General features: G+C 35.9%; 1 long non-coding RNA gene across 1 annotated transcript in view; it reads right to left on the reverse strand.

The window, feature by feature from the left end:
* Positions 1-27,568, reverse strand: part of LOC110357101 (uncharacterized) — a 131,643-nt gene that overhangs the window by 19,950 nt on the left and 84,125 nt on the right. The window contains exons 9-19 of the long non-coding RNA XR_010472403.1: positions 21,613-21,769; positions 21,270-21,520; positions 20,842-20,952; positions 18,524-18,764; positions 14,508-16,878; positions 14,112-14,202; positions 6,184-6,323; positions 5,055-5,128; positions 3,066-3,192; positions 978-1,053; positions 257-327 (exon numbers count right to left, since the gene is read on the reverse strand). This is a non-coding gene — a long non-coding RNA (uncharacterized LOC110357101). The remainder of the gene's footprint in view (positions 1-256; positions 328-977; positions 1,054-3,065; positions 3,193-5,054; positions 5,129-6,183; positions 6,324-14,111; positions 14,203-14,507; positions 16,879-18,523; positions 18,765-20,841; positions 20,953-21,269; positions 21,521-21,612; positions 21,770-27,568) is intronic.

Consider the following 27,568-nt stretch of genomic DNA (forward strand, 5'->3'; position numbering starts at 1 on the left):
CCTATTGTCTCATGTTCTTTAAATTGTTGAGGAAGAGCAGTTTAAATTATTTTGCCTTCAACTAGAATAATGTAGACATAATACTTGTAAGTGATTTTTTAAAATAATTTAACATAGAGACCCCAATATGTATAATACACTCACATCTAACTTGATTTTAATTAAAAACTTTGTTACTTTCAGGTAGAAAATGTTGACATTCTCAATAAATTTCTTCTTCAATTTACTTTAATATTGTATTTGGTAAGAATCTTACTTGCTCATTTAGAACAGTTGTGTGAAACAAAACCATCAGACTTTGTCCCGGTGTGTTTTGAACTTGTACATCTAAGCAAAATGAAAGGGATCATGTAAAATATTTTGAAAGAACCAATAGGTCTGGTATGGAAAATAATACATTCACATGGAAATATCACCCATGTCTTTTCATCATATAAACCCCACAGTTTGTATAGTAAAGTTTCAAAATACAAAGTTTAAAATTACAAACAGTTATTATAGATAAACAGTGGTCGAAGTAATTCGCTAATCTCTGTGGTTTGTAAACCAACTATTTGGCTTCATAATGATACAGTCATAATAATGCAATTGATTCTGTACACACATAACCAGTAGTCTATGCCCAAGTAGCAAGGTAATATGGGAGAACTCAGACATAAGCTTTACTCCCACACCTGAACTATTACTAGCATGCCCCTATTACATGCAGAAACAATTACACATCAAAACTGAGGCTGCATATATAAACTGTACTCTAAAGTGTGTAACTAAGTATAACCAAGAAAAACAAACCCTAAGAGAATAAACAGCCCCATTCCCATTGTACAAAGGAAACCGAGCACATGGTATGAATGGCTGACCTAGATCTTGGGAACTTGTAAAGTATAATCAAGTAGCTAATTATAGATATAACCTATATGACACTAACGATGTATAGTACAGTCTGACCACAGGGATCATGAAAAGAAGGTACAGACCTATAGGGATATTCTTCTTCCTTGTAGGCAACTCATTAGAGAGTGTAATCCTATCTGGTGTTTTCCAAGGGTTGCACTGGGAAGCAAGAATACCCATAGTGTCATCAAGGGGGAAACACAGGGGAAAATAGTGGACTACATAAATGGGGAGTCAGTGTGGGGGTGCTGGTTCTGGTCACAAGGTCATTTGCTGGTAGCCACAAGCATCACAGGAGTCTTAATGCAGCTGTTGCTGCCATGTACTCATTGTTAAAAAGATCACCACACATAGCCCTGTATTTTTAAAATGTAGACTGTGTTAGGAAATAGAAAGTTATAAGCAGTTCAAAATATCACTCTCAAAAGTTAATTTTTATAAAACAAAAAATAAGTATAAATAACATTACAAAGCAAAGCTTGAACACAGGCTATGGAGAATGAAAAAAACCCATCACTTTCTATTTGCTCTGAGTGTCTTCACCTTGTAATAAAGAATATTGGACACAATTCTAATATAACTTCATTTGAAGATAACCACAGGCACTTTTTAGCTAACTTGTTTGTGACTTCAGCCTGGTTATGGGAAATTCATCCATGTTTTACCTCAAAGCACCTGCTAATTTGGACCCAGAAAGAATATAAATTGTATAATTATTCCCTTTATAACATTTACACACTGAGTAGCATCCACAGCTTAATGGAGAACAATGGCAAGAGTTTCCTTGCTTTGAAAGTTATTTTTTTCACTTCAAAATAGCAATTTAAATGTGAACGGTAGAAAGGTGAATAAGGCCAGTAACCAGGAACAGAAATTGTGTCCAAATAGATATTTTTTAATTAAGAAAATTTAAGTCAAGCAAGGCAACTCCTCAGCATTGGTGCTGATAATGTAACAGTGATGAATTGCGTAACTCTCATCAAGGGGCCTCAGTGCACTGGAGAGGCATTTTTTGATGTGGAGTTCTTAAACCTAAATAAATGAATAAATAAACAAAACCAGTAACCTGGCCTCTAGGAAAGCTGTAGCTACTTTAAGTTGTCATATGAGTTTTCCTTTGGATGCACAAATCCAGAACACCCTGCCTTAATACAGGCTGGTGTGACTGATTTAAATCTCTTAGCATCCATTTTAAGGCACAAACTCCTATATAAAATATAATTTAGGAGATTGCCATCAGTATAGTACTGCATGTGATTTCAACAACTTGACACAAATAAGGTTAGTACTTAAACAGAAGAAATGGAATTACAACCTATTATTTGCATCTTCGTAATGTGAACACCTATGTAGCATATTCTGACAATTTAATGTTCATTTATAAGATTCCCACTCCTGCTGATTGGACCAGGCATCCAATATGCAGCAGTCTGACTCATTATATGACTACAGGAAACTTACAGAAACTAAACAGGATTAACAATAACTAAACTGTGCCCACCCAGTGTTAACATACACAAATATTAAATGACTAAGAAATACCTATGTAAAAAAATGATATAGTACCTTTCACTTCTGTTCAGCCAAAACCCAGAAAATCATTATGACTTTTGGCTTCCTATACTTAATAGCAGTTGGGGACCTGTTAGGAACCCAGATGTGCTTCCATCACATCAGAGGGTCCTTGGTGTCAGATGCAAGCTTGCATGAGGGAGCAACAGAGTGCTGGTTTACCTCCTCCCACGACTGTTTCTCCGCATGCCCACCACCTCCATCCAGACGTCAGGGCAGTTGCACACCCCACCCAGCCTGAAGCCAAGCTGCCAGTCATTCTTACCAGCACATCTTTCTGTTTCAATAAATTACTAAGTGAGTGGGAGAACTGGTGGTTGTCACCCAAGGTGAGGCCAGGACACAAACAGTGCAAGGGCAAGAAATTCAGGAGGCAGATAGACTTTGAGGCTGTTCACTGCTTACCTACCACAGAGGGGCATGGGGAAGGGGTGGAGAAGCAGTGTGTCACAGTCTGATCCAGCTCTTTTCTGAAAGCATTTTGAAAGCATAGTCTGGACATGCTGGTTCACATTACTGGATAAATCTCAAGTCTCATCAAAAGTACCGATGTGGGAAAGGTACTTAACCAAACTTTAGGTTTCGATCAGGTAACTTACTGTTTACAGGCATTTTACTGGATCAAAGGATCTAAATTTGTCAGATAAAGATGAAGTTCTTCATAAAATCACATCTTTGTATGAAGTTAATTTTCAACATAATTTTTCTTTCTTCATTCAGTCATTGCTTGGAAACAAAAACAAAAAAATAAAACGCACTTTCATGCTATACATTCAGTATATACAAATGTATTTTTGTATTTGGTATTTTAGATTGCACACACTGGTATAAACAGTGTTTTAACCCAGAAATTACTAGGTTAAAAATCTGTTCATGAGAGTGCAAAATAAAATCCAAACCCCTATATTTGGTAACATAAAAATTCAGAATCTTTCTGGAACTTATAGATTTAAATTGCTAACAAACATTAAATAAGAGTAGATTTTTTTATTAGCTACATCACAATTACTTATTTTCGTAGAAATCTATGTGGACAGAATCACCATTTTCATGATCTGAAACAATTTCCCAAATATTTGATGAATCTGACATTTGTAAATAATTTTCTTGCTAACAAAGAATCATGACTATTTAATCACTTTTCTTTTCTTTTTACCTAGCAGTGTACTGTTCTATTTTCTTGATTTTTAATATAAATTGATCTTTTAAAATAAGTTCTGTGCTTCTCTCTTGTCTCCTCCTATAACAAGAGCATTAATAATTCCTTTTCTTGTATCTGCCTGGTCTACTATCCTCAGAAATATTTATAGTGCAGAAGGCATGCAAAAGAGGGTGACATGTAGTGGCAAATCTTCAATTAGCATTTATTTTTACAGCTTTATGACAAATATGCTTGTATGTTGGACATCAGAACAAGACTGTTATATCTGTGTTCCTAAAAAAGCTGTTTTGAAATTCTGGGGTAGGTTTCAGACCACTGTGTAAAATGTCAGACTATAGACTGTGTAAACTACCACAGCTCCACTGAAGTCAAATTGAGCTTACAGCATCGTGATTTTAATCTTGGCATTTTGCAGCCCAGCATGCTGCTGTAGTCTCATGCAAAATCTTCATATATAATTTAATATTTTGAAGTGCTCTTTTTCCCCTGTTTTTTGACTCTGACAAACAACAACTTGTGTGCTGCATGTGCTGTTGTGTATGCTGGATGTTTTCCTCTTTCTGCTGTGTGGATGAAAGCACACTTATTTTTTTATTTTACACATACTTTACTGTTACCTCAGTTATCTTTATGCAATGCCTTTTTTTTAGACTGTGAGCAAACATGTCCACCCTCTCAGCAGTTCTCTGGATCAGTATTTTGTTTTCTAATGAACTGAGTGTGATGAGCTATACTGCTCTCTGAGCTGCCTCTGCTATCAGATTGTACTCTGGATTTTAATTGCAGTTCCTTATCAACAGTTCCAACTACCAATGACACTTCACAACACTTAGCCAGTTGTCACAACATCCTAAGAAAAACCTTTATTATAACTTCCTTTTTTGGTACATAATCTTCTCATATCTCCTATTTACAATAGCTTATTTCTACTTTTTTTTCATCTCCATACATAAGAACATAAGTGTGCTCACCTACTGCTCCCCTACTGTGATAGTCTGTTACTGCCCCTGTTACCTTTGGAAACTAGAATAATGATCACCTCATGCAAGCTACAACAAACCGTACACTGAAGTAAAGATTTTTAGTAAAACTTCTTATACATAAGCCACAACTGAGATTTTGCTGCTAATTAAATATTTAATGTCATGTATACAGTATGATGCACATAAACTGACATGGGAATTGGAAACTTCCCCATTCACTATTCAGAAATAAGAACATTACACTTCCTCTGCTATTCTAATCTTACATGTAGGGTTATATCTATTCCTGCAGTGTCCTCACTTGGGCTTGGCTTTTCAGATCTTTTGGGAGCTCAGCATCCCCAAGTTTACAGGTAGAATACTTACAAGAAAACAGATTTGTACACTAAATAGGGTCATTTTATTTACTTTTATTTTAGGAACCTCTGGTATATTTCCCTTACATTTTTTTCCACCAAAACTTTCTAGAGCACTTTTTTTTTTTTTTTTTTCAGCAGTAAAAATCCTCTTCCATATTCTGCAGAACAAGTACAAAGGGAAAAAAAAAAAAAAAAGATTGAAATTAATAACACGTTTCCATACAGTTCCATTTATTTCTGTTTTCTTCTTTTTTTTTGTGGTTTGCACCGAATAATGTTCCAAGGGTTCTAAAAACTCTGAAACAATAATTATTTAAGGTGCTTTATACAATTAATGCTGTGTCTTTCCCCAAAGGACTATGCCAGTATAAAACATGGGGTTTTTTTGTTTAAAATATGATCGCTACAGAAAAGCCTCCAGTATGTTTTTTTTCCTTAAAAAGCAGATGGTGTCTTAATGCATAAAACATACAAAACTGTGTCTCAGAGTCTAGTTTCAGACTATGCTCAGTATGCAGGCTCCTTAATTTAAAATGTTATTATATAAGCTTTTAGATTTTCATCTCTTATCTTTCCTCCATCAGCAAAAAGTACACGTTAGTAGAAGCCAAAACAGAAATTTAAAATCTATGCTGTCTAGCATCTCATTCTGTTTTTAGCAGCATCATCCAGACTAGAGTGATGAAAATCTAGATCAAATCGTTAAGAGTCATTCCCGTGGTTGTTTTTTGTTGTTGTTGTTTTTTGTTTTGTGGGATTTTTGTTTGTTTGTGGTTTTTGTTTTTAATTAAATATAAAGCAAAATTTTACAGCAACAGTAACAAAAATAAAATAATAACTCAGTAAAGAGAGATCACACAGAAGCATAGTTTCATACCTACCATTTCAAAAACATCACATTCATCAGCTCTTCCCCGTGAATTAAACATACACGTTGTAATATGTATACCCATTGCTTTGCTAAGCAGAACTGGTATTTTCAAAACCCTTGGTCTAGATGAGGCAATGCTTAGGACAGCAATGAGAGTAAAGGCACTAGGCGTGTATCCCAGATGGAGCACAGGAGTATCAACAGAGGTTGGCTGGCCAAAGATACCATGAACCAGGCTTTGGCGAGTCATGAATCAGGTTAACATACCACATCCTTGGAGAACATGGGGAGATAGAGGAGAATACATGGGAGATATTGCTGTATGTGTCTGGTACAGATTACCTCATCAGGAAGAAAAGGCAGATGAGGCCTTCAGACAGCTGGAAGGAGCCTTGCACACTTCCACCCTCGGCTCTTCTGCAGCTCTGTGACAGATGGGGACTTGTTCTGGCAAGATGATTTGGCTCAAGGTCACAGGCAAACTGAGGGACAAGAAAGGAAAGGATGCCGTCAAAAATGTATTTGCAGACCACTTCCATGCTAAGTAACACTCTTCCTTAGGAGTAAGAAGGGTATAACTCATCCAGTGCTTCTTTCTTCCTTAACATGCATAAAGGATTTCCCTAACTAGAATAGAAAGAAGACGGAACACTGAATGACTAAATGTATTCTGTGAGCTAGGGACTGGGAAAAAAATTAGGACTGCTAGGTATGGTGACTATGCAAACATTAAGAAATCAATATCATGCTCTCTTTTAACATATGTTCCTAGAAGAGAAGGAGTAAAGGATAGATGGTAATGCAAGTAGTTTTCTTTCCCTTTCATGGATTGAGGTGATCATCACTGCAAAAAGTTTAATAGCTTTCTGTCAATTTTTTTTTGCCAGTCTCTTTATTGTCATATGCCATCACTCAAATCTGACCTTTAAATTGAGCCTACAAACCCACTCAAGCCGTAGTTCCAAATGGATGTGTTATCCTGAGGGACTGAGTCAATACAGAAACAGAAAACCAAAGTATTCCTGAGAGGAGACATCTATTCTTGTAACAAATGCTTTAAATATGAATATTACCTTCTAGGAAAAGCTAGTAGAATAATCAATTCTTATTAAAATAAATCCTAAGAGTACACAGTTCCAGAAAGAAATTCTAGCAATTGACACAATTGCACTGTAGAAGAATATTTTTTTAAAATGGCAAAATGTTATCTGTCTGTTAGACCTACAGAATGACAAATGCCCATGCCACAAACAAGATGCCCCTCAGCTGAAACCTAGCTGTTTGAACAAGATATTCATAATTATTTACAAGCAGGACACCACTGAAGCAGAATGGCAACCACATCTACCACTGCAAATTTTTCTTTCGCTTATCCACCAAAACAAGAGCCCTATGCATTCAATCTGAGATGCAGAAACACTATCTGGGTAGTTATGACTGCTATTTCCCCTAACCTAGCACATTTCTTTTAATATCCCCCTGTGCAGCACCTCTACAAACAGTTAAATCATGTTTTTACTGCATATCACTCAATGTAAACAGGTTGCAACCTCCCAGACATAAGCTGATGTTTATTATTCCTCTGTTCCAGTAAGAGCAGTGTAAACTTCAGTGCTGAGAAGCGCATGTTTTTTTTTCTGACTCTAGCCCCACAGATTCCTGGTCCACCAGTAACAACAATACCAAATACACCATGTACTGGATTAATTACTCAGCTACATCAGATAACATGGCAGATAGCACAAGAATTCGATGGTCAGAGTGTGGGAAAGTTTTCTTTCTCTATTTTCTTCCACTGTCTAGAATACTCCACTTAAATGTTATTCAGACTACTAGTGCTAAATACCTGCAGAAAAATTTAGGCACTTAAGTACTAAATAGCACTTCTGAAGCAGGATGCCTATTTGCCATCCAATACTGTAAGCGCTTTGGGTTTTCACACTAAAATTACTTCTCTATGGTTGTATTCATAACACAAAGTTCTTGAGTGACCTGAGCAGTAGCCACTTAACAAAAGTCAATGCAGGTGTTTCCCTGCCTGCTTGTGTAAATCTATCCAGCATGCACACTCTCAAAAAGGCACAGGTTTCAGAGGTACAGAAAATGCTACGTGCTTCAGTGGATACAACTTAAACCTCTCCCTTGAAGGTCATGGCTCTCTCAGGAAGATTAAGTCTTTCCCACTGCTGTTTTGGACAGTACAAAAAAACTCAAACAAACAAAAAAACCCACAAACAAACGAAAAAACCCACAAACAAACAAAAAACAACCAAACAACGACATAAAAAATCCCAAAACAAACAAAAAACCCCAAACAAATAATCAAAAAACCCCAAATGAAACAAACAAGCCCCCTTTTCTGCTTTTCAGAATTAGTTTTCTAGTTCCATGTGCAACGTGTTTCCAGTTGTTAGGGTCATCTGAAATGAATAAATATATTAAAAAATGTAGAGCAACAGGGCATTTTAACAGCAACTTTGCTTACACTTTGTACTCAAGCACATGTTCCAACTGTATTAACATAAAATAGTTCCATAATTAACAGTATGAACAAAGGTATAATTTTAACAAGATTTGTCTATTTGAAGAAATATTACAATGCTGATTTTGTATTTATTAAACTAAGAGCTTTTTTTTCTTTATGTTTTATTCATGAGATTCCCTTTTGCTTTTTCAGTTTAAATAAAGAACTGTGATTATCTGTAAAACTGATTGCTTAAAGTAATTAATAATTTTCATGATGAAATTTCCTGGGTAAATTAAGGATCTTGTAATTGAAGGGTTTTCTCTTGTGTAAATGGAACATGCTGAGATCCTCAACTGAGAAATAAATGTACTGCCCAGACCCCTAGAGCTGTTTCTGTTTTATTATTTGAGTAGAACTAGAAGCTGTCTGACAATAGCACAAAAGTATTGTTTTTAATTAATAGAAATATATCAATATCTTCTTAATAATAACTTACTAAAAAAGAAAATGTTTAGTCTTTTTTTTTTTTAATTAATTAATAACAACATTACTCCTATGTTCAGAGTTTATATTCAGCTCATAAGACAATCATGTAGATGGAGGATAAACTGATGTTTGCTTACAGATACCTCAGCAAACCTAATATGCAATTTCAATGGATTCCTCAGAATTACACCCATTTGTATACTATAGGCTAGAACCACATCCAAAATTCCAAATTACAGGTAGTCATTTAATCAAAAAACTCCTCATTTTATCCTAGATTAAAGCCAATAAGTGTGGTATTAGATAACCATGTGGAGGAAAAAATTAAGATCATCAGAAAAACCTAAGACATTAAAGATGTGTGCATGCCTAAGTATGCTAAAAAAAAAAAAGTCAATGTTGAAACTGTCAAAATGAATAGGAGATAAATACTTGTCAGCTCTTGAGCTCATTAAGAAATAACATCCTCTCTGAGAATCTTATTCATAAACAGTAGTGAGAAACATTAGAAACTGAAAAATATGGTAATGGATAAGAAAATTTTGAAAACAATAGGAAGGAGTCAGAAGAAGATGAGCAAGCAAGAAGATCACAGAATCACAGAATGTTAGGGATTGGAAGGGCCCTCAAAATATCATCTAGTCCAATCCCCCTGTTGGAGCAGGGACACCTAGATGAGGAATGTGTCCAGGCGGGTTTTGAATGTCTCCGGAGAAGGAGACTGCACAACCCCCTGGGCAGCCTGTTCCAGTGCTCTGTTACCCTCGCTGTGAAGAAGTTTCTTCTCATATTTGCGTGGAACCTCTTATGTTCCAGTTTCCAGCCATTGCCCCTTGTCTTATAATTTGTCTTATAATAATGTCTTAAAGTTGTCACCAAGAAGAACCTGGCTCAATCCTTGTGACACTCACCCTTTACATATTCATAAACATTAATGAGGTCATCCCTCAGTTTCCTCTTCTCCAAATTAAAGAGACTGAGGTCCCTCAACCTTTCCTCATAAGGGAGATGTTTCACTCCCTTAATCATCTTTGTGGCTCTGTACTGGACTCTTTTGAGCAGTTCCCTGTCCTTCTTGAACTGAGGGGCCCAGAACTGGACAGAGTATTCCAGATGTGGTCTCACCAGGGCAGAGCAGAGTGGGAGGAGAATCTCTCTTGACTTACTAACCACACCACTTCTAATACACCCCAGGATGACATTGACCTTCTTGGCTACAAGGGCACAGTTCATGGTCATCCTGCTGTCCACCGGGACCCCCAGGTCCCACTCCCTTACACTGCTCTCCAACAGGTCATTCCCCAACTTATAGATGTGGCAGTCAGTTTATTCAGCTCCCACTGGAGTAAATGCTTGTAATGGTGATGGAATGGTTGGATTCAACACCTATGGGACAGAAGAGTATAAAATTGATGAGAGTTTAACAGAGGTACAACTGTAATAAGGGCTGTTTGTACTGATGCTTCGTACTAATTGAAAACTACTGTAAATGAACAAAAAAAATCAGTTTTTCTTATATTTGCTTCTTGGGGGGTTGACTGTGGCCCAAAGATTTTTATATATGAATATGCTGTTTAGTTCTTATTTACAACATCATCAAAAAAGCAACAGCATGGTCATGAAACATTGTATCTAACAGATTAATCAGAAAAACTACTATTAATTTAGCATTATTGATTTAGATTTTGAAGCTAAATAATTCCTGACAATGTACTCTAGAGATGATGTGAATAAAAAGAGCTTAGAAATTCACAATGAATTCTGAGATGATCTTATAAACAGCTCATTGCCAAGAAGGCAAAAATATCTGCACCCTTCACCTAAGAGAGCTCCTAATACCTTGACTTAAGTAACAGTCCAAGTGTTATCCAGTGTCCAAAAGGGAGAAGAAAATGCAATTATTAATTTCTGCACAGGTTACCATAGTCTATATCTTTCTCTGGAAGGAGGTGCTTTGCCCAGGTAGTTTGTGTAACAACTCTATTTATAATGTAATATTTTGGCTATTTGAAGGAACTGTTGAGACTGAAAATCTGCATCATGAGAATCAAGGTCATTTCCAAGGCTGAGTAATATCAGTCAGAAAAAGCAGACAAATTAGAACAAGAACTAATTAAAAATCCTGTTGCAACATCATTTGGATTTTATTAGATTATTAAACAATTTAGAAAACCCATTTTTATTACTCACACTCTATGGCACTCCCTTGACCAGGGCTAGATGCAGAAATACCACCATATTGAGCTACTATAAAGCCCCCTTTCCTACTGTGCCAAACATGAGTAAGGATTATACAGGTGTTGCACAGTCGGCCTCAAATGACTCAGCTCCCTCATCTCACAAAGACTTCAATCAGGCCAGGATATTTTTAATTTCTCCAAGTAGTCCATGTACAGCTTACACTATACTATGGTCAAAGTTTTTAGGGTATGGGCCATACAAATCTTGTACAGCCACCTAAACTAGAATCAAACAAATTAACACAATAACTGACTGCAGCATTTCATGGTGATCTTCTTGGTATAATACATTCCTGCTCTCAAACAAGCTAATTAAGTTAGGCAAAGCATAATGTTAATGAACCTGTACAGCTCCTACAACTTGAGAAAGCTTGAGAAACATTTCTTACCCAAACAAAGTTGGCAAAAATAGCTGTCACTACTCCATCTTGCTCTTAAGAGAGTGAGGAAAAAGAAAGGAAACAAAACCACTCAACAACTATCTCAAATTCTTGCATGCTTCCAGAGAAACCATAAGTCAGGTTTCTTTCCAATCACAATCTTATGTTCAAATTTTCCTACTGGTATAATAAAAGAGTTTCTTTAATTATGAAGAGCCTCCAAGGTTCCTGTCACCTGGAACTGTGTGGATGGGCAGGTTATTTAGAGACTTTCAGTAGAAGGATAACACAAGGACCCTACTATTACAACCCAAATTTTACATTAACCTGTCCCCTCTGCAGATTAGTTATTTTTGCACATTAATCATAATCAAAGCTCATCCAGCCCTTAAAGGCAGCAGAAGCAGCCATCGTCCTTCCTGCAAAGAACCGTCAGCAGGTTTATTTGTTTAGGTGAAATATTGAAAGTATATTAGAGATCTAATTTCTATTAATTGCAATGAGAATTGCATTCCTATGGGTATTCTTCCAGGTTTGGATATGTTTGCCTCAGTTTTCCAAATTGCAAAGCAGGGATAACATACCTCGGTTCTACAGAAATTTTGAGAGTTTTAAATGCTGAGACAACTATGAGACAACTATGTCTCAACTAGAGACACATAAGTATATGAGTATTATAGCTAGACTACTTGAAAATATATACATGTAAAAACAGAAAAGGAATAAAATGTTATTGACATAGCATGAGGAAAAAAAATATACTACTATATGATTTTTTTTTCTTAATTATTCTAATGATAAAAGACCAGAAAACATTTACTGTTAAAACAAAAGCTACTGAAAGTTTATATTCAAGAGAAATTGCCAGTCAAGATATTTTAACTTGCGCTCAGGATTGGAAGATCCACTCTTTTGTTCTGTTTGCCTAACAGATTTCCAAAATTTAAATGGATAAATAAGTACAGGAGTTTGCTTTTTAAGTTTGCATTATGCTCAAATACTTTTTGATTCTTAGAGAGTTAAGTCCTTATTCATACTATGAGCATCAAAACCACCTTATTACGTGTGTACCATTACACAAGGCTGCATGCCAAAACTTGTAAAATGTCAATGTAGTGTTTTTCCTGGAATCTTATAATTAATTCATCATCAGAATAGCTTTGGGGCCTTATTCTCATCCATTTTCTAAACAGTGTTACTGGGAAATTATGTTCTGTGCTTCTGTTTATTTAAAGAATATCATTGTGAATTTACAACAAGCAAACTAGTTAAATGAAAGCCTTTGGGGGAATGTAGTAAATTAAAAATGAAAACACAATGAGAGGTATATGGAATTTACAACTATAAAAATCTCATAACAGAGCGTACATTTGGAGATTCATATAAATCAGATACAGCTTCTGTAAATACTTACAGCACAATAAATAAATGATTGCTGAAATCAAAGACTAGTAAGTGACATTACCATATGTAATGTCTGTTCCTGACTGTTCCATCTTGTTATAGTGGGAGGGTCCTGTGCAGTGAGGTAGGGGATTTTGTTCATTATGGCAAGAAGGTAACATGAGAAGTCAGAAAGAGATTTATCTTCAGTAACTGACAAAGAGCCTAGCTCAAACACACTGAAGGTGATAATAGTGTTTCCAAACATCTCAAGGGCTTTGATTGAGAGATACATTATGTTTTAGTGCAAATTACTCATAACTCCTTGATAGCTAATTTCAGTAAAGTTACCTTCACTTGCATTTCGGAAAAATATGTTTCCAAAGTGAATTCATGATTATGAGGAAAATGTATATGAATAAAAGAAGTCAATAGGGTTACAACAGGTAGGAAATAAGTCCTTGTCTTACAATAACATTACAAAGATTACTTCTTTAAATGGTAAAAGTAAGAATTCTGGATATTATCTTTGGTTTCCAGTAGTAAAATTTCTACTTAGAAAGAAGCAAAATCATAAGAAAAAGAACATAAGTAACAAGAGGGGAAAATGCAGTTTTTTTCCACAGTGTACTCTTGCAGAAGATTTGATTCTACTCATTATTTTGTAAGTTGCCCTGCTCCTGGTATCTAAGTAAGGACTAGACACTTGCTTTCAGTTCCACAGCAGTCTTACAAAACTTGAGTTGTAGTTATAGTCAGGACTTCAATGAAGATAGCATAGTAGACTGGTCAGCTGGAGGACAGTCAGTGCTTCAAAGGCGGCGTGGATAAAAAGAATATAACTGCTATGAGGAGAAAGACACAACAGGGCAGAAGTAGCTCACCAGTTACATACGATTTAAAACGTTTGGATTTCTCTCTCGCGCGCGTTGTACCGATATCTCTGAAGTGTACTTCCTACAATTTTCCTCTCCTCCCTTCCACATGTCTTGTGACTTAAAGTGCACAGTGTGCTTCCCACTCTTTCCTTGCTCTGCTGAACTTAAGAAGCAAGCAGAGAAAACCCTGTTGAGACTACGGCAAATTGAAAGGATGTCAGTAGTCAGTTGAGTCTTCCCTCAGATCTTCGGCTGCAAAGAAAAGGAATGATCTGTGAAGCTCATTCAGGTGACAGCCAGCAAGCAGCAGCCTCTAACTTGACACCTTCTTATATGCATTAAAAAAGCTGAAGGAAAAGATTAGCAGGAGAATGGGAATGGAAGCAGCATGTTGCAAAAGCAGTAACGGGCAGTAAATCGCCAGAGCGCTACTTACAGAAGCAAGATGAAGCTTGCAGCAGTAATGTAATGTCTCCAAGCTTTTCACGGGAAAGTTACTGTTCCATAAATGGTTTTGTGATTTCCAGCTGGCCAAAAAAGATCATTGTGATTTTGCTAAATTGCTTGTACTTTATTTCAGATTCAATGGTTCATTCTTCTCAATGGCATTTTGTTCAGTTAATTTTTAGCTATAAGCAGCACAAAAAGACCACCCCCACAGAAGAAAGACATATTAAAATGAAGTTAGCTATGGCTATCCATCACTATATCCCAAAACAAACCTAGAGCCACAAAGGTTGGGTTGTTCTATATTTCCCTGTGACAAATTATGCCACAGATCTGTTACTGTTTTCTAGAAGACAGAAATATAATGTACCCCACATATACTTACTTTCCCCACTCCTTTTTATCAGTGACAGGAAGGTTAACCCTTTGATAATGCTTCACTGTTCCTAAATTCACAAAAATTCCAATCAGCGGGATCGTTCAGGACATCCTTAACAAATCAGCATATCACATTATTATTAAAAAAAAAAAAAGAAAACAATGTTCATTAGGAAAGTTGCAGGCAGTCCTACGTGAATGGCTTTAAAATTCTATTCTCAGTAAGATCTATGGGCAAAATTGTGCTTTGTCTCTCACAGCTTCTGCTTGGAGTCTCTCAGGCTTCTGGTTGCTCTTTTCCCTGAGATCTACTTGGCCCACGCATGGAGGGCACTGACAAATGCAGAGCATGTTTCTGGCAAAGGAAAATTTTTTTGACAGTTGCTGACTTAAGGGCAACAGTAATGTCTGATTTATGACCTTTATCATCTTCTTTTATTTGGACAGTTCTCATTGTTGAGAGATTTTTTTTCTTTTTCCTTCTTCTTTTATTCTACCTTACAGTCACTTTGTGCAATTTTGGGTGGTCTTCTGGCAGGCCATCAAAAATAAGCCATTTCTCACCAAACTGACAAAACGCCCTATCAAAACCCAAACAGAAAGTATCTTTTGGACATTTTTATTTTCAGGGTGCAAACTACTGGAACTTAAAATTATTTTCATCAAAAAATGTTTCAGGGCCAAGTCCTGCGATGTTAAGCTGTAGTAATACAGGACTTTTAAGTGTTTGTGGGATGCTCCAAACTATTTGGACATGTCACTCAATATTTGTGAAAAAGACAGGATTTACTACTGTATGTTTTTCTTAATTCAAAAGATTTCAGTGGATTCTCTTTCTCATCATACACATTAGAGAAGTACTCGAAATAATGTCATAGCTCAGCCACCTGCTACTGATGTGACAAAGAAGTTGTTAGACTGTGCTAAGGAGCCACATTAGATTATCACAATGGTCCCTCTAGAACTGTGAATATACAGGTTTCTTCAACCTGAACTAATTCCTGCGTGTAAGAAAATGTTGGTGCAGATATTCCTCTTCCAGGTACCTTACCATTAGAGGTGAAAGATCATTTAGAGACTGATGCCCAAGGAATTCTGTGTCAATTTTCTTTTGAATTCCATGCCAACAGAACATAGTCTATAAGCAATTTAACAAAAGAAAATAGCATCTGTGATGGATATTCCTTATTTAAGTGGAAAATGCTAGTCAGCTTTCTCCCAAGTAAATAAAGCATCTTAAATCTTTTAACAGATTTTATTTTTATTGCTGTATTCTTTACTACAGGGATTGTGCAATTTTGTAATTTCAATTACTAAGCAAATAAGCTAGAAGACAATAATGATGCTGATCAGATACTTAATTCTTTAAACAAGAAAAAATACAGTTTGACTGCATAAATACTTCTATACTGCAGTTTATGCATCTTAAAATATGTGCATTTTAGGTTGCAGAATTACAGATTTTCAAGAAGAAGGAACAGTACGCAAGAAAAGGAAAGAAGATCAAGAGCAAATTTTTGCCAGGCAGGATTTTTGGAAGAATAACATAGGTAGGTATCTGTCCATCAGTATGTACATTTAAGTGAAACAACCATAGAATCAGTTACTTTGCAAATTTCTCAGATTCCAACTTGGTTGAAAAATATCAAAAGGCCAGGGACATCGTAATATCCAGCTATGCTGTCCATACTATTTGGCAATATATGAAACTTCTAATGCTGTAAACCATGGTTAATTTAGGAGAAAAATTATCTCACAAAAGTATCACAGATTTATTTTTTTTAATTTCAAAATGATATAATTATATGTTGCTTTTACATTTGTATTTTCTGTTTTGTTTATACAAACAATTTTTTATGTCACTAGGTTGCACTAGATATTATTTGAAATGCACTTTTTAATATTAATTGTCCTTATTGTAGTAAAAAAAGCAGTTAATGGCTGAACTCCAGCACAGCTCCCAAGCCATTCTGGTTTGTACCATGTCATGGGGCTGATGACTTGGGTCACATCACTGACAGCTGGAACCAGTTGTGATTCCACCTGACAGTTCACTGGGGGATACATATAATTTTCCAAAGTCAAACTATGTATGCTTTATGCTTTTATATACTAAAAAAAAAACTTGCATAAGTTCTTTCTGTAGATTGTGACACCTGCTACTGTAACTCCAAGTGGATTGTACCTGAAAAACTATTTGGCTCCTGCAATTGGTTGAAGCTAATATATATTGTTTTGTGATTTAAGTGAAAAACTAATAGACTTATCATTTTTTTCTTGGCCTGAAGAACATATTTTCTTGATTCATTTTATTTCCATAGTGATGTGCAGGACACATTGTCATTCTATCCATTGTCAGCTATTGGATCTAATTAGATCTAAGAAAAAGAACAGAGATAGAGATAGAAAAAGAAAACAACAAGAAAACACATATTCGAGGCTCTAGCTTAACAATTTTTTCTTCCATAACCTTTTACTAGCCTGTTTCTCTTTGATGGCCCTGAAAATGCAGTTCTTTCACTCACCATGTAAAGCCCTACCTAAGATGGTGAAGTAGGATAACAGGGCTTTTTATTGTGTTGCTGAATCTATTCCACATTTTAGGGAAATGTGTGACTACACATATAATTTAAAGCAAGACAGGAAATTCACATAAGTCTTGTCATGTTAAAAGAGGGTATTTTAGAAAATAATACCTTTGTAAATAATTGCTGTGAATTTCCAATATGACCCTGTGACCCTAATGTTTTCCAGGCATACAAGAAAAACACGGTTCTGTAAGAAGGCATCTCTGTGCAGCACTGATGAGAAAACTGCTGTGTGCATTTCCACTGTCTGCACTTCAGAAAGAGCAAAAGGAAACTGAAGAGGTTTCAGGAACATGCTTGAAGAGTGAGCTGGACTCCAGAGATCATGTGAAACCTCAAATTAAAAGGGCTATTCTGTAAATCCCTACCTAGGAAGATCTTTCAATCTAGTGAACTAGAACATGAGCTAACAATACAATATAGAAGCTCAGAAAATGCAATACAAAACTTAAACTAGCATTCTAGTTTTAGATAATTTTAATTTAAAATTGATAAATTCCAATATAAGAATTGCAACACTGAAGGAAAATATCCACTGTATGGAATAAATAACTGATCACTGTATGGAATAAATTATCTGAAAACTTAAAAGTTTCACAGGGCTGTTTTGGTCTTTTCCCATCTTTGTTTGTTTTATTTGGTTGGTTTGGTTTTATTCATTTGTTTTTAAAATAAAGCTATATTGAAATAGATATAATTACTTTTAGGCATCTAGAAGTGCACCATATGTAAAAAACATAAATTCAGATGAAATATTTGCTTGGGGTGTTTTCACTCAATACCCACTCTGATATGGGAATCAATAAGACTATGTTGAAGACAATTCCCCATTCAGTTAAGTACACATTTATAAGCACAAAATTGGGACTCACAAGTTAGAAAACTGACCCAGGAAAAGCTTAAGCCCACTAATAAACCAGGACAAAAAAAGGTCTATATTTGAAAGTGTCTTTTCTGACCATAAATAATAGTAGTGTGAAATCCACAATCCTTAATTTTAAGGCATTTCTAGGACTTTCTTTTTCCAGGTTCAAAACAGTGCCTGGCATGAGGGATTTGTTAAATTCCAAACACATAAGGAGCAGAACTATACATGATCAATTTATTAGAACTATGCTCTAAATATGAGTGCTAATTACATTTTTCATCTTTTCCTAGCAGAAATCTGAACTTATATTACTCTTTTTAAACCTATTTCATAACTGAATCTCTTAAATAGAAACTATTTTACCCATGGGTTTTTGAGATTTGTTTTGGTACAATGATCTACACTACTAGATTTCATATACGGGTTTTTGCCAACAAGATTCTACTTTCACAGTTAAAAACAAAACAAAACACAAACAAACAAACCTAACAACAACAACAACAAAAACATTTTAAGGTTTTGCTTCCTGAGTTGGTATTAGCCCATTGACAGTGTATACATGATTACCTGTACTGAGACCCCATTAAGTCCACAAAACAGAGTTATTGTCCCATGAGGCCTCAGGAGCTGAGTCAAGACAAAGCAGAGGAACATCCACGGAGCTCCATGCCCTGGTTGTGGCTGCATCTTGAAGTACCCAGCTGAGCCTCCCCTTGTTGCTGAGCAACCTGGCCAATACTCCCAGATGAGTATGGTCACCAGTGAGGCACAGATGCCCTCTGCATCCACCACAGGTGTATACAAAATTCTAAGGATGCAAAAACATTTTATAGAAACTATTAAAAAACTAGACTTAAAATCTGTTGTAATCCCAGAAAAACATCTGAGCAGAGTAAGAGAAAATAAATGGTATTTTCTGCACTCCTTGAAATTATTGTTTAAATTTAGAAGTGGCTTTAGGTGGCCAACAGGTCTTACACTTTCTAAATGTAGCCAATTAGCTGCTAATCTTTCTGAAATACTACATCATTTTAAAATCCACTGTAGACTATTTGCTTGATTAAGTAAATATTATAAATAATCGTAAAAGACTTCTGGATTCCCTGAGATTTAAAGCAATAAAGGAAACAAACAAAAAAAAACCCTACTACTGATGTGAATGGTGTAACGTCTGCAAATATAGAAAAATATTGTAAAAAACAATAGATGCTTTCTCCATAAGTAGTTCTTATATATAAGTTCTCATTACAAATGGATATTTTCTCTTACTTATATATAGTTTTTCAGTTGATTATAACTAAAAATCAATGAAATTCTAACAAATGAACGATTTGTTTACTTGCTGTAAGTACATGCTTTTTCTTCCTGTGTAGTACATCACTTTTCCCCTAAATACACTCTTGGTTTGTGATAGATCACTAGCCAGAAGATTGAAGCACCACATACAATGCTAAAAACCTGTAGTTTCAGAAAACTTCACCACTAGATATCTTGCCTTTTAGTCTATGCATAAAAATTAATTATATCCTGAAAAGACTTTGTATTGTGGATAGTCATTTTGAATTTTATCTATTTATATGATATACCTGTTGCATTGAAAAGGAGAAACAATTTAGTGTATGTTTTTTAGGTATCGGTTAAAGCTCATATAGGCACATCAGAAAAGCCACCCAGTATTTCATACATCAGGATGACTTCATTTGATTGATCAGAAACATTCATTGAAAAAACAGCTCTTTTCGTTTTTAATTCTAGCTGTAATTACTGACATTTGGCTAGTGCCAACACTAGTATGATCTTTACCTTGAAGATTTTTATTTGGCACTATTCAGAACTCAGAAAAGCATGGCAAATGATAAATCATTAACACTGGAAAGCAGAAGTAATACTTATCTGACATTATTGAAACATTCTAAAGCTGCTTCTTAGCCATAGAGTCTTTAAAATCAATAATCTATTTTGAGCTGTCAAAAAAAAGTATTTGTTTTCCCCATGGTTCAGAGTTATGTGAATCCCAGATACTTGAACAGTTTTTTTGCTGAGATTGCAAATGTTAGATGATTGAGTCTGAAGGATACTTATCGTGTTTTTCACTCCAGAATACATATATACCTTTATTAGCCAAAAGCCTTAAAACTTCACACTCTTGAAAACAACAACAACAACAAAGTGACATACAGAACTAAACATTATCAGTTATAGGATAAATGAATATGCACAATATTCAGAGGCTGTTGTTAACTTTCAAAGAAATAGTCCTCAAGATGGAATGGTACTTTGTCAATTTATAATTTTGTCCTATAGTGTTGAAAGACAAAGCAGAGGAGCACAGTGAGGTTCTCAAATATAGGTGCTTAAACCCAGCACATTAAGCTCTTCAGGTATGTAATCTTAATTATCTAATTACCTCCACTGTAATTGCCAGCAGTATAAGATGTATAGCATCCCTTACTAGCTGTGTGTATTGCTTCTTTTCCAAGTAATACAGTGTCCCTGTAGGTTGCTGCTTTCCTATATTGATACAAGAGAGACTGAAGAAAAGCATAATCCAGTAGTTAGGACAGTAAACTAAGCCTTGAGACACCTAATTTTGAGACCTGATTTGAGTGCATGCCTTCTATGTATGATCTTCAATGAATCACTACTTTGCTTAAATCTACTAAACTCAAATAGCTGACCATTCTGTACAGCAGTTGGGTTTCCTGGAAAAGCTTGCTGGTTCCTGAAGCAAGCACTCACAGATTCCCATTATAGAATAATTTTTGGGTAGAGCGGGTGACACTCACAGAGCTGAGCTCAATCCTTTCTTTGTGTAGAAGGTAACCTATATGAGACTGTTGGGAATATTTATTTATTTATTTGATTTTGACAGTCTTAATGCTTACTATTTTGTTGCCAATCTGCTTGGGATTTTAGAGTTGTGGCTATTCAGGATGGCAATCACTGAACTACACATCCAGGATTAGTACCAGGAATACAAAAGATAAACCACAACACTAGATGCATTTAAAAAGAAAAGAAAAAAAAATACATCGATAAACATTTCTATAATCCCAAAACATTCTAGTTACATGCACACATGTTCAACATAGTAATGTGTACAATCTCCTCCCTTGCAAGCCATGTGAGTTACAAGCGCACCTACAAACTTCTCCGAGAGTCCTTTTTCCCCCCATCTGCATGTCTTTTCTGCTGGAGATGCAGGTGCTCTAGCTTGTACTGCTTCCTGGAATCTGCTAACTGTGCACTGCTGAGAGAGCACCCCATGACTTCCCAAACACACACCTGATCCTTTGGTCCCCATTTACTTCACCTTGTGCTGTCAGTTTGCAGGCTACTTGTGCCGCCTCATGGAGTCATGGTTCTCAGGCCTGGGCAGAGGTGGCAGTGGACATCAGCTGAGTCTTGGTAAGGTCAAACGTGGCTTGACTGCCAGTCTGGCACTTTTGTCATTCTAATGTCTCTCCTCTGTAATCACAAGTTTTCATGCTTCTTTTCAGGTTGCCACCAGTTTTCAAGAGTCTTTTGGTAACCCCTGGTTGCTGATTAATCTGGCTGGTGGTCCTAATGAGAAAATGTTGTTATTGTTATTCTTCCCATAGAGCTATCAGTTTGGGGGCAAACACTCCCAGAACAATCTTGAGTCTTCTACTCACAGACAATGGTTACACTCATGTTCCTCTCAGATCAGCTGCTGTAATCCAGGCCATGTTACTGAGAGGAGGCTGCACAGACTTCCCCACATAGGTACGATCCAAGTATCCAGCTGGAAGAGTATGGATTTACAAAGAAGACATCCGGAAATCAAAACCTCTGCACACAGGAAATGGAGTGAGACATGAGAAAAAGCCCATGGGTTGCTGTAAGAAATCAAACTATAGAACAGAAGCAGAGAAACTTTCAACAGCTCAAAGTCTTATTTCAGATATTTTGGAAAAAATAAGTTACACTAGGTAACATGAATTTATAATCTACTAGTGTTTTGCATTTTGATGTTGTACTATTTGTTACACTAAAATTAGTGCTCTAAAATTGAATTGTCTTAGAAAACTTCTCTAGCTACTCTTGAAACAGCAGCTAAGTGGAGTTCTTGTCTACTAAAGCTCAGGTAAACATATTAAAATGCTTGAACATTCTTTCTATTTGTCTGACAACGTATCAGTTTTTCTTCATGGCAGGAGAACAAATATGATTTTACGATATCAAATGAGACACAGTATTTTTTTCTAAATCTGCCCTCCAAATATCTGATTTTACATTATGACATGAAGGATCAATATTCTTTGTTTTCCTGATGATTCAATTGCTACCTAATGTATGAGTCACTGAAGATGTTCTGTTAAGTTTTTATTAAATAAGTGCCCCAAGGCCAAGAATATAGATCACATCTTTGGAGGTTTTGGTAACTATGTTCATGATACAAATATAGTTTAATAAAGCTCATTTTAATTGATATATTTTCTCTGTAATTATTCCCTCCAGTCATAGGACAGGCAGTTTCATCTCAGATAGTGTCATACACTGGTATTAAAATAAAGTATTTCACCAACTACATAAATTAATTAGTAGCAACAAAGGCTACAGCCTAGCCAAAGTAAATGGCATTAGGTATAATTAAGAGTAAACAAAGCTTGCCCCTAAATTCTATAAGGCTATGTACAGTTGGATTACAGGAACTCTATTGGGCAGTAACCTATTTGCCTAGTAATTGTGACTCATACAAGCAATATACCAACACTGATTAATTTTACTTACAGACCCTGTGGTAGCTTAATTAAATGATCCATTCTAAATAATGACAGCCTTTTAAGAGTAGCCCTCAGGAGCTCAACTGTTGCCTCGAAAGGCAGGAGCCAAACAGAATATAATGAAGGTGAACCACAGATAAGCCTTTTGAAAAAAATATTTGTACAGAGAATACAAAAAAAAACCACCTTTTTTAAATGCCATATTGTTAAGTATTTGACTGTATTGTTTACTGTTATACCGTCCTTTTGCAGTAAAAGAGATACTGAAAAAATAAATTCAAATAAAACTTGCTCGGGATTCCATGGTAAAACACCAAAAAGATGTAACATTGCAATATCCTACTAAATAACTTGGTTTATAACTGGTAAATTCTTTAAAAAAGATATCCACAGTCATCTCTCCACCAGGCTATGTAACCCCTTTGCAAGGCCACTGCAAATTATGCAGTCTTATTGGCCTACAAAAATGTAAACATTAATGTATATATACTGCACTACAGTTTATTTCTCTTACATTTGGCCCTCCAGAACTTGGAGATGTTTATTTTGCAAAGAAGATTTGAAAACTACTTCAATTCATCAAAATTGCACATACTTTCCAATTCAGCTAAAAATGGGTTAGAACCATATATAGTAGATTAATCAATAATGTCAAACATTCCGCTGCAAGTGACAAAACATATTCTGGTAGGGCATTTAGATAATAGGAAACAGTGTAAGGCAAAAAAATCTTGATCCTAATCTGAGACCATCTTTGTAAAAAAATCAAGAGAGACGAAGTTCTTGTAAATTCTTCTTCTTTAGTACCAAATAAATATAACATACACCTAAAAAAAAAAAAAAATAAAAATAAAAAAGGTAGCTCTTCAGACAGTGTTGAATTCAGGTGAACAATTCAGTGGTCAATAATGGAAGCATGCCATGTCCAGAACCTACATGAGAGATGACAACTGAGGTTTTTTTGTTATTTCTGTAGTCTAGGAGGGTGGTAAGAAGGATAACAGAAAGCCCAAAGGAGCCCTTCACACTACATAAAACACTGAAATAGCTTGTTGGGAATTAGGTTCTGTTACTGTCACATCCCTTGACCATTATGAAAAGTATTTTCCAGATGACTTGTCTAGTATGAGAAGATGAGACCAGGCCTGCCGAGGGTTGCTGAAGTGTCATTCAGCCCCCACCTGAACATGCGAGTACCTGCTTTGGGCTATTTCTCTAGCAATGTGGAGTGACTGTGACATAATACAGGGTAGACCAGATGTAGAAGCAAGGGCATGTACTTTGTGCCATCCATACTTCATCCATACATAGCTTGATTATTATGATTTATGTGGGTGAAGTTATTTTCACCTTTATCCAATAAAATTCTTATTCAACTTGAAAATCTCATCTCTTTCAGTTTCTCGGTGACAGCTGTCAGAATCCATCAACATTCAGCACAAGAATATAAAGCTAATAGGCTTCCTGTAATACCAAAACTAAATGGACTGGTGGAACTCACAATGAAATACCATTTCTGAAAAGATTCTTTTATCTGGTGCTTTGTGCAGTGGGGGAAAATGATTTTTATCTCATCTCCTTTAAATGTTGGATTATAAATGAATGCTGACAGGATCAAGTAAATGTACTTTTAATTTGAGCCTCTGACAGTATTTTTTAAAAAGCCAGCTGAATGTACATTACTTGATATTCTGCAAGTGTGGGTTCATAACACTGAGGTCTTGGTAGAACACAGGAAAATAACAACAGCTAGGTATTTTTTTTAAGTGCTTCAAAGCGACCTGTTTCTTCATTTAGCCCCTGTAACACTAATGAATTTCAGCTTGTGTTCTGCACCAGCTCAGTCCACATAAAGGATACTCCTCATAGTATGTAATCTAGTGATAAAGATGATGAGAGGAGTGATATGACTTCCATATTAAGTTAAACTAAGCAGGCCAAGAATCATCGTCCTGGAAATGAAATGATTGAGGGGTGATACAATGGGTCTGCAAAATTGCACATGATAGGAAAAAGTGAATATGGTTTGGTCTTTACTCTCCTGTGGAAGCAAACCCTCACTAACTCCAAGAAATTTTTGCATTTAATACAGCTTTCACAATACACAACTTATTTCCACACAAAAGTTGTGGAATCATCACAGTTACTGGACGTAAGAGTTGTTCTATCCCATTTCCATCTCTGGAAACAAAAAGGGAGGCTGCTGCTTTTTTTCAATACAACCACAGACACCCATCATATGGCTAAGATTAAACAGCACTGACCATCTTCTATTTCAGACACAATAAATATGAACTATTCAGGAAGGAAAAGCCTATTTGTGAAACTATATACAAGAACCCATGTCTCCCGTGCAAGCTTACAGACTCACAAATGTAGGATCTGTAGAGTAAAGGCCTTAGTCTAAAATGAACTTACAGAGATAACACTGAGTATCACCTGCCAAATTTAGAAGCATCTGGCTAGACATGGAAAGCATGTATTAAAGTTTGGCGCCTTCTTCAGCCACATGCAGAATCCTACCACCCAATATTACTAAATTGTTACCTAAAAGGTAGACCATCACATGTCACAGTTCTGTATAAAGACTCATGTCAGATACAGTGCTTTTAGTATACTAGGAAGTATACCAACTGAATCTTCCTCTTAAAAATCTCAGATACAGAAAAGTCTAATTAAGGTATCCTACTTCTATTTATTATTTGAACTTTGCTGAATATGGGAGCTGATACTGGAAACAGAAGTATGGCAAATGAAAATGAAACATTTAAAATCTGAAAACTTATTACTCCAATAGCTGGATACCATCAGTGCCTCTTTAAGCACACCTAATATAATTCCATGTGAGCTAGAACAGAGTGATTCAAATATTTTTTAGCTAGATCTTCTATATGACAAGATATTTAGCTTCAACAAATGGGGAAAATACTGAGTGTAGGAAATAGCAGACTTTAGTTACCTAATTAACTGCATACGTGGGAATCAATTTGTACTCTAAGTGCTTAAATTTTTTAGGTTTTTTCCCCACCAGGCTATAACAGTCGAGCCTATTTTAATTTTCTGTCTGAAGTCTCTATTTGACACTTACCTGATTTCTTATTTTACTTCTCTTTCTGATTCCTAGCTATTCAGTGAAGTGTCATAAAGATACTTGTTTAAATTTAGCTCTTTCCCCCCACCCCCTTTTTAATTTTATTATTACATAACTAATTTAGACTTTCACATTTCCTACTGGTATTTCAGAAATTATATGAGTGATTGACTCCTATTGTGAATGCATAGCAGTGGTAAAAACCATGTTATAGTCTGATTTCCACCCCAGACACACCATAATGTCATCTCATTTCCAGCTGAGACAGTCTTCAGAGAAAAGGAGAGGTGGTGTGTATCCAGAGAGTGAAAAGCAAATTCCTTAAAGAAAAAGATACTTAAAGTAGCATTTGCTGTTATGACAACTGACACTTTAGTGTGAGGTGAAAAATACAGAACGTAAAATAAAGCCCACTTACTACATTAAGCACAGACTTTTGAAAATACATAGATATTGAATTTTCTCCATCCAATCACATTCATACACTAAAATAAGAAAGTGTAAAGATTGGCGAACATGTACTAGAAAGCTTTCTGTAACACTGCTTTTGACATGAACTTCCACAAAGGCCATGTTCTACCCTCCGGGAAAAAAGGCTGAATAACAGAATGAACATTCCTGCAAGGACATGAAAAATTATGGACGCCATCCAACTACTACTGCAACTACTTTCATGTTTTCTCTAGGCTGAAAAGCAATGCACACCATTTAAACTTCAGTGGCAACACTATTGACTTTCTCTGGTCTCAAACTAGACAAAATTTGTATTATTCTCCTCCTGAATTCAGCGTTAACTGAGTACACCAGTCTGAGGGAATTTAATCTGAGACATCAGCATCTTCATACATTTAAAACTAAATGAAGTTATTCCCGTTAGTCAAAGAGAATTCTTTTTATAGAGCACGCTTGCTGAGAAACACATCCTTTGCTACATATTAATGCCAATCAGACAGACAGACATTCATCAACAGGCTTCTCACTTGTACCGGTTTTGTACCATTTTTCTTATTTGGAATAACTACTACTAATTCAATAAATTAAAGAACAAAAATCAGGCATAACAGCAATAGAGTAATTCCTTATTTATGTTTGAGGTCTGGTATGATTCCCTGACTGTGCTACAAAGCTGAGCACAAAGTTATAAAGATCTGCTCTGTAATCGAGGCTGTTTCAGTGAAATAAGTCTGCTGTGAGTAAAGGGACAGAGACCAACAGAGGTACTGACTAGCAAAGGAACCGGAGTTATAAAGACTAAAGTGAAGCTAAAAGAAAACATTTCTCACAGGTCCAAAAAAAAATATAAAGTGCTGCCATCTTAGATTTTATCTGAAAATCATACCTTTCCTTTTCATATGTACCAAAGATGAATCATGTCCAATTAGAAATTAGAAAGTATTATCTAATCAGGACAACTACTACTAAGACAGCAGTGTTGATGCAGTGCTGTTTTTGAGAGCCACTCACTGTCATTAATGACTAGAGTATGAGTGTGCAGACCATATCCTTTCTAACCCTCATCAGCCAAGGTCTGTGCTGAAAAATCAGTATCCAGCTCACACCAAAGACGAGTGAAGCTTTAGTCTGAAAAGCAAGTGTATGTTTTACCACTTCTGTTGTAGCAGAGCTGTCCAAATCATAGCGACAGGCCTCTTCACTGTACAATGGCCAAGCCATTCAGTGATTCAGAAGTCCAGAAAACAAAACCTGCCAACAATGTACTAAAAACCTGATGTCACACTTCCTGGATGCCAGGGAGAAGAGGAAAAAGGAAAC

This window comes from Columba livia, chromosome 4, assembly GCF_036013475.1.
Source record: "Columba livia isolate bColLiv1 breed racing homer chromosome 4, bColLiv1.pat.W.v2, whole genome shotgun sequence".
Classification (NCBI taxonomy): domain Eukaryota; kingdom Metazoa; phylum Chordata; class Aves; order Columbiformes; family Columbidae; genus Columba; species Columba livia.